We start from the raw sequence: 7,732 nt of genomic DNA on the forward strand, positions 1-7,732 counted from the left end.
TTTCGTGGATTACTCTCAGAGAAACTCTGGAGGCTTCATCAAAGACCTAGAGGTGCACATTGGTGATGCTATCGTCCCTGTGGATTTTCATGTCCTAGACATCAAGCTAAATTGGAACTCTTCCCTCTTACTTGGAAGAGCATTTATGGCTACAGTAGGAGCCATATGTGACATGAAGACCAACAGGATGTGCTTGACTATGATAGATCCAGATATCCACTACGACCCTGTCAAGCTTGACAAACCACCAGCCAAATTAGTGGTAAAGGAAGATGATACTGGTATCATCGCAGTTTGTCATTGTGAAGTTGAGTACGAGACAGAGTACTCGGGATCGATCGACAGTACTTTGACGTCATCGATCGACACATTCAAGTCAGAGGAGATCGACAACAACAATGGATCATCGATCGACAGAGACCCACCGGATGATGAACTCGATCTACCAGATCATTGCTACCCGAATTTCGCCATCCCACCCAACCGAAAGGAAGATGATTACTCAATAAGGAGTTGGGCAGATAGCGGATTTCATGAGAGTTTTGCAGTAGACATAGCCACCTCTTCCCACAGTGGAGACCACAGTGAAGAATATGATGAAGACTATTGGGAAGAGAGAGCTTGGGAAATCTACTTGGAGAATGACAGATTTGCACCACAATCGATCGACATCAAACGCCCATCATCGATCGATTATCTACTTCATCCAGCAAAACGACATCGTCCATCGATCGACATTGCCAGTATAATATCGATCGATATTAACACGGACGACTTAAAGGACAAAATCAGAATTTCACCGATTAGGATAACACATGGGTATAAAAGGTTGACAACTCAAGCCACGAAAATTCAAAACTTTTCACCTTCTACCCAGCAGCTTCCAGCATTCAGAAGTTCATCAATGGAAGATTGCAACAACATGATCAATCGATCCAACCGTGCAGCTAGACGTGCACCATCGACCGCCACCACCACACACCCATCGATCGACACCATCAACAGAGCTCAACCGAGATCTCATGAACCTTATGATATCAGGAACGTTTCACTAACACCTGATGAATTTGGAATTTTCAGGGACACAGATTGCTATGCAAGAGCTATGGATGGAAGAGTTCTGCACATAACCAGAGAGGACATAGCAGACATCCTCCAAGTTGCCAATGGACCAGAAAACCTGTCACACAGCAACGTAACCATCCAAACATCCTACAACACGTCCAGGACAACCACAACACCAGCACAAGGGAGGATCCAGTTCCTCAACACTTCGGTCAAACTCGACATTCACAATCGATCGACATCGTTTCAACACCGTCGATCGACGGCGGATATCCAGGATCGATCGACAGACCAAGAGTCCGATCACCTGACAGACGACTGGAGTTTGGACAGACGACTGGAGTTTGGACGACGTGCCTTCAATACCGATGGATCCAGGAGATTCAAGTGGGAAGCTAAGGATGAATATGGTGTCTATAGAGACGAGTTTGGCTATGCTAGAGGAGTTGATGGTGAGATCATCCATGTTACCAAGGAGCAAGTAAGGAGACTTTTGGATAGAGCATCCCTTTTTCACAAAGGTTGCTTACAACTTCCAACACACACACGCCCCTACCTTGCATACACACCACCACCAATGCCCTACAGTAGAGAGGAGGTGGATGATATGGTGACTGATGTATGGAGAGCTCAGGCGCACCTTGAGGCAAACATGCACACATTGGTGGAAGACACTTTCCAGCCTTTGGATGTCAGTTACAAAGACTTCCAGAATGATATGGCTGAGATAAGAGTAGAGCTTGGAAACATATTGACCACGCTTGAGAAGGAAGCTACGCCACCAGTATCGACCGACAGAGTACATGTACCATCGATCGACATCGGCAAGACTACATCCATGGATCGACCAGAACGTTCATCACCTAAGAAAGATGAATGGGAGGTTGCTTACATCAATACACGGATTGGAGACGTCTACAGCCCTCTCAACAACAATGTCGAATGGTTAAGCAAGAGGATCGATCTTCTACAGAAAGAGTTGAATACAATTTGCCAGAATGACCAAGCTCAGAATGCTACTTTCCATCGATCGACACACATCCTTCGTCGTCGCTCGACACGAGGTTCGCAGAACTGGAAGATTGGATGAAATCGTATGAAGAGAAGCATGATCTTTTAAGTTCACCTATCATGTGATACCTGGATACGCTTTCACGACAGCTAGGCAAGCTAGAAAGAGATATGAGCATCATTAAGGCTTATATTGATCTACGTGATAGCAATGAAGCATCGATCGACAGGCCTCGACAAACATCGATCGACACCGAACCACCACCAGCGAAGAGAGCTTGCACCACAGCAGAAGTTGATGAGATCAAACATAAGCTGTACGTAGCCATGAATTCTATGGAGGAGAGACTCATAGAAAGAAGTGATAACATTGAGGAGACTCTCAATGAAAGAGTGACCAACCTTTGCAGAGCTACTGGTCTCTTGAAGAATGAGATACGCACTATGCAGAGCAATCTTGAGTACCAAGGCCAACGTTCAGAATCGATCGACAAATCTGACACGGAGTCGATCGACAGTGATCCCAGCGAAGCGACCGACATACCTATTGTAGCGTCGATCGATACCACCGCTTTGGCTGATAAGGATCAACAGATTAAGAACCAGCACGCCACAGACCAACATGCGGATCTACCTGAGCATTCTAGATTTAACTTCTATCAGCATCAGTTAGACACAGAAGATTTGGTCAGAAGGTTGCAAGTCATCAAAGCCGATTTAGCAAAAATATCTCCTAGATGGACAAGATCAGGTGATGCCACAAGAAGCTTCACTGATGCTGAGTTCAAAGATGAGGGAAGTGTTTGCCCACCAGCAAACAAAAACCATCACTGCACCCCATGAGTCACTCACCTACCACGGTCAAGCTAAATGACTATAACCAAGCGCTGAGTGGGAGGCAACCCACTATTAGGTTTTCTTTTTCTTTATTTTATTTTATTTTTATTTTTCATTTTTGCTTTTAATTTTGTTTCGACTATTTTTTGCAGTTTTTATTAGATCCAAGTAGAATGATAATTCCATCGACCGACATTCACCATTCATATCGCTCGACACCACACGACCATTACTAACGATCGACGTATACCACTACGAATCGATCGACATCTTGTCGATCAGGTTTATTCATTCTAACTTGTTATATTTATTATGTTTTATTTTATTTACCTCACCACCGGATGTTACACTGGGACAGTGTAATTTAAGTCTGGGGGGGGGGAGTTTACTAATATGTGTTTTTTTATTTTGTTTTTTTTAAATTGTTTTTTTTTAAATTATTTTCGCATAAGTATTAAATAGGAACATTGATATGGATTTATATTTGATTTTCTGACCACTCTTTAGCACCATTCTAGATTACTGATTGCAGATAGTACTAAAGATGCTAAAGTGGATCAACTTGCTATCTATATTCACTAGCTAAGATTGTTTGAAGGAACCAAAGCTGACCTCCAACACTAATACTGACTTATTTGCTTGTCTTGGGGCTTGGATATCACTGGATCGGAATCCTCTTACAAGTCTGGAAGGTAAAAAGTCTGTGTGTTTCTGGTTCACTTCCTTCGCTCTCTTCGGCATCTCGAGATCTAAGTTTATGTTATAAAAGATTGAAATGACTTCTTGAGAAGCAGAGGGATAGGAGTGTCTCCTGCGACCCCAGTATTCTAAATCTCAAGGATGATCACACATTGTGGAAACGAGGGGTAGGAGTGATTCCTGCGACCCCAATATTCGCTACACTTTGTCAAAAATGTATGAGTTACAACGCAAATGTCAATGAGATGGACTAGATGACCTATGTGGCATCGAAACCTGTTGAAATTGAAACTAATAAGAGATTCAGTGAACAGAGAAGAGGGGAGAAAGGAATCAGAGAAGACTACCTGTGTGTTCAGATACTTGTTTGAGTTGAATCCATGTGTTCTTTGATCGATACTCCCAAGGTAAAGCCTGCACTTTATTTTATGTTAAGAAATGAGGTTAGTAGAGGGGAATGTAATATGAGAATTGCTATGACTAGATGAGTTTAGTTGCTAAGCTAGGATAAGGCATGATGAACTTCTGTGATTAAGATGTTTAGACATGAATTGCAAACCCATAGAGTGATGACTTCAATATATTGAATCCTTGAGTTCCTGCTATTTCCAAACCTTTTCCAAAGACTACTGTTTTTGCTTGAGGACAAGCAAAGGAGTAAGTCTGGGGGAGTTGATATACCATGAATTTTACCCGTTTTTAACTATGGTATACTAGTATTTTATTATATATTTAATCTGTTTTCTAGCATGTTAGGTATGTTTTCAGGTTCAGGAGCATTTTGTGAGGAAGTGATGTTTTTGGAGCATTTTGGAGTACAAGAGATGATACACCCGAGTTGACCATTCAAGACTAAGTCGGAAGTCAACATTGCGATTACAATCGATCGATACTCATCCTGAGTTGTCGATCGATGTAGCTGAGAAGATCCGCGTACTAGAAGATTATAATCGATCGATGCACATTTAGTGTTGTCGATCGATATCGAGGACGAAATGGTTTAGCCGACTACTTCACCCAGACTTCACCAAATTACGAGATTGCCCCTGACGAGTTTTTAACCTAATGGAAATGCTTAAATACTCCTGCTAAGTGCTTTTGACGGCAAGTTTTAGAAACCCTTTGAAGCTTGAAGCTTTTCACAACCAAAGCAGAGAGTGTGAGAGAGAGACTAGAGTTTTATTTGTTTGAGAGAGATTGGAGAGATTTATCATCTCCTTTTGTATTTTTACTTTATTCTATCTATGCAATTCTTTCATCTATCTATTGTTATGAATTGTTTAGCTATGTCTGAGTAGTCTACTTGTTAGATCTAGGGTTCAAATAGGTTTGTGGGATTAGCCCCAAGCTATAATTGCTAAGTTGTGATACTCATCAAATGGATTGTACCCTATGCTTGTTTTAGAGTAGCTAACTAGAACATAGATCACTAGGATCTTAGATTATCTTAAATTATCCATTTGAGCGATGCCTGTTTCCCGTTGAGAAGAACGACAGTTCCTCCTTGAGACCTCGCGGTCATATTCGGTTCGCGCCTAGGCAGATCTAGAAGCCGTCGATCGATACCCTACTGGTAAATCGATCGGCGCCGCGAAAGGTGTATCGCTCGATACCTCAAAAGGATATCGACCGACTCTTTTTCTGTGTCATCATGCGAAAGGTGTTGCCAGAGATCTAGATATTTTAACCAGTGATTCATTCACATATGTTAAACGGCTGAGATCTATAGTATCATGCAAGCAACTTATTAAGGCATTTATAGAGATTATAATCTCCATTCCTGAATAGAAACCCTATGTCTAGCACTCTTTATCCCATTTAAACAATTCTTCATATTGTTAGTTAGAGCAACTGCCTTGCTCATTTAGGAATTGTTATTTTCATTTCTATCATATAAACCAACCTTGCCTAGGATTGATTAGTAGGTTTTACTTAATTGGTTCCCTAGCTCCTCGTGATTCGATCCCTAAGTACTACAGCTGTACCTCTTATTTGAGAGAGTAAGCTCTACTGGGTAATTTGAGCACTATCACTGGTCCAAGGTCAAAGCCGCGTATGGAAACTTGGAAAGTCATGGTCTTTGGTCTTTGATATTCAGTCTTGTTTTTATCTTCTATGTTCTAGCTTTCTATAAATTTTTTTTTCGTTTTCTACAACTTTTGACTCAAAATTGTCGATTTTGAACTCTGTAAAGGCTAAGTCTTTTTTCTGAATAAGATCATCCAAATTTTTATCAAAACTTTTTCTTGTTTCTTTGAACCTTCTGAGAGTGATTCTAAGCCTGTTCTTTCTGAACAACCGGCCTTGCTGTGAAGCTGAAGCCACAGTAGTATCAAGTAATCTCCATCATTACTTGTGTCTCCATTCAATCATCTATTCTTCCTTCTTCAACGTCATAAGTCGACCCACCCTATGAGGAATTTCCTAATTTAAATCGTCCGATGGATATTAAAGAATAGATCCATCTCTTTGTGTAGAGCAATTGGGTCAAGGGTTTGCCATTTCTAATCTTTTCCAAAGAACTGGTCCTTATTAGGAGTGTGTTAAGTAGTATCAGAGCCACTTTGGAACCGGTATTCATCATTTACCATTTCTAATCTTTTCCATCTTATTCTCTTTCTCTTCTTCTATCTACTTTTGTAAAAGACAGTACAAGAAACGAAACTCGAAAAAAGAGTAGAAGAAAATAAAAAAGAGATCTAAAGAAGTCTCGTTCAGAATCTATCTATTTCTTATATTTCTATCTTTTCACAATTTGAGTTTTGTTTGATTGTTGTGGTCAAGGTTTATCATCTGAGGTGGTGTTGTTCTACAAGAATCAGTTCGAAGAATCTCAAAAGAAGGCTAACAAAAACAAGGAGGAAGGAGAGCTGCTAAGAAAAATGAAGGAGCAAGCAACTACTACAGTTCAGATGTTAAAGAATCTCAAAGGTCTAGGCGATATGCGTGGGCGAGAGACACTAGAAGAAAACATTCGCTTTACCACAAAATTTTATAACGAATATATGGCGTCGTAAAGTTACGTGTGCTTAACGTGGCGTTTACGTCGAACACAGAATTCGTCGTAAAGGAGAAGTAATATTACGATAAAAAGAATTCGTCGTACATTCGTTGTAAATGAACAACTCCTTTACGACGAAAAAAACAGACGAAGTAAATTCGTTGTAAATAAACAACTCCTTTACGACGAATTCTTTTACTTCGTTTTAACAACAATTCATTAATGTTATTAGGTGAAAACGTGTTTTAAAAGGAGTGTACCAAATTATATTTCATTGTAAAAACCATGTAAATGAGAATTTAAAATGTTGTAAGCTATGGTAGATATAAAATAGTTGTAAAATTTCACCTACCGAATCATGGCTTCCCTATAAATATGACATTCTATCATTCTCAAAATCACACCAAAAAAAAGATAACAAAACCGTGAAACATAAAAAAAATGTTCGGGAGCAATTTATACAAGTTACGGAGTTGGATATATACACACAAAGATTCTGACGGGAGAGTGACAGATACATTTCTCAACGGCGCAGAGACTTTAATGTTCCAAGCTGGTTCTACACCGCTCATACAAGAAACCAGTAAGTTGTTCTGTCCATGTCGGAAGTGCAAGAATACAAAATTTGCCCGTAGTGAAACAGTATGGAACCACTTAGTTAATTGAGGTTTTACACCAAATTACTATATATGGTTTCAACATGGAGAGGGTCACGGTGGAAATGAAACTAGTAGTAGTAGTAATTTTACATCTGCTAACGAAGAACCAATTCAGTTGCGTAATGAAAATGATGAAGAGTCGAGGGTAGATTATGATAGGGTTCACGACATGGTTTCAGATGCATTTTTAGAAACAACTACAACAATAGCTGATCAAACTACTCTTAATGCTGAAGAACCTAACTTGGAAGCAAAAATGTTTTATGAAATGTTAGATGCTGCAAATCAACCAATCTACCCTGATTGTAGAGAAGGTCTCTCTAAATTGTTTCTTGCAGCTAGGATGATGAATATTAAAACATATTATAATTTACCTGAGAATTGCATGAATTCATGGGCTGAGTTGTTTAAAGAGTATTTGCCAGAAGACAAAATGTCTGCTGAATCTTATTATGAGATT

General features: G+C 39.9%; 1 long non-coding RNA gene across 1 annotated transcript; it reads left to right on the top strand.

Annotated features, from left to right (window-relative positions):
* The first annotated feature begins 5,650 nt into the window (after window positions 1-5,650).
* On the top strand, window positions 5,651-6,960 carry LOC108826292 (uncharacterized). Its single transcript, XR_001945413.2, has 2 exons — window positions 5,651-6,185; window positions 6,397-6,960. It is a non-coding gene; the product is annotated as an uncharacterized LOC108826292 (long non-coding RNA).
* Window positions 6,961-7,732: the final 772 nt, after the last annotated feature.

Source organism: Raphanus sativus, chromosome 9 (assembly GCF_000801105.2).
Source record: "Raphanus sativus cultivar WK10039 chromosome 9, ASM80110v3, whole genome shotgun sequence".
Lineage (NCBI taxonomy): Eukaryota > Viridiplantae > Streptophyta > Magnoliopsida > Brassicales > Brassicaceae > Raphanus > Raphanus sativus.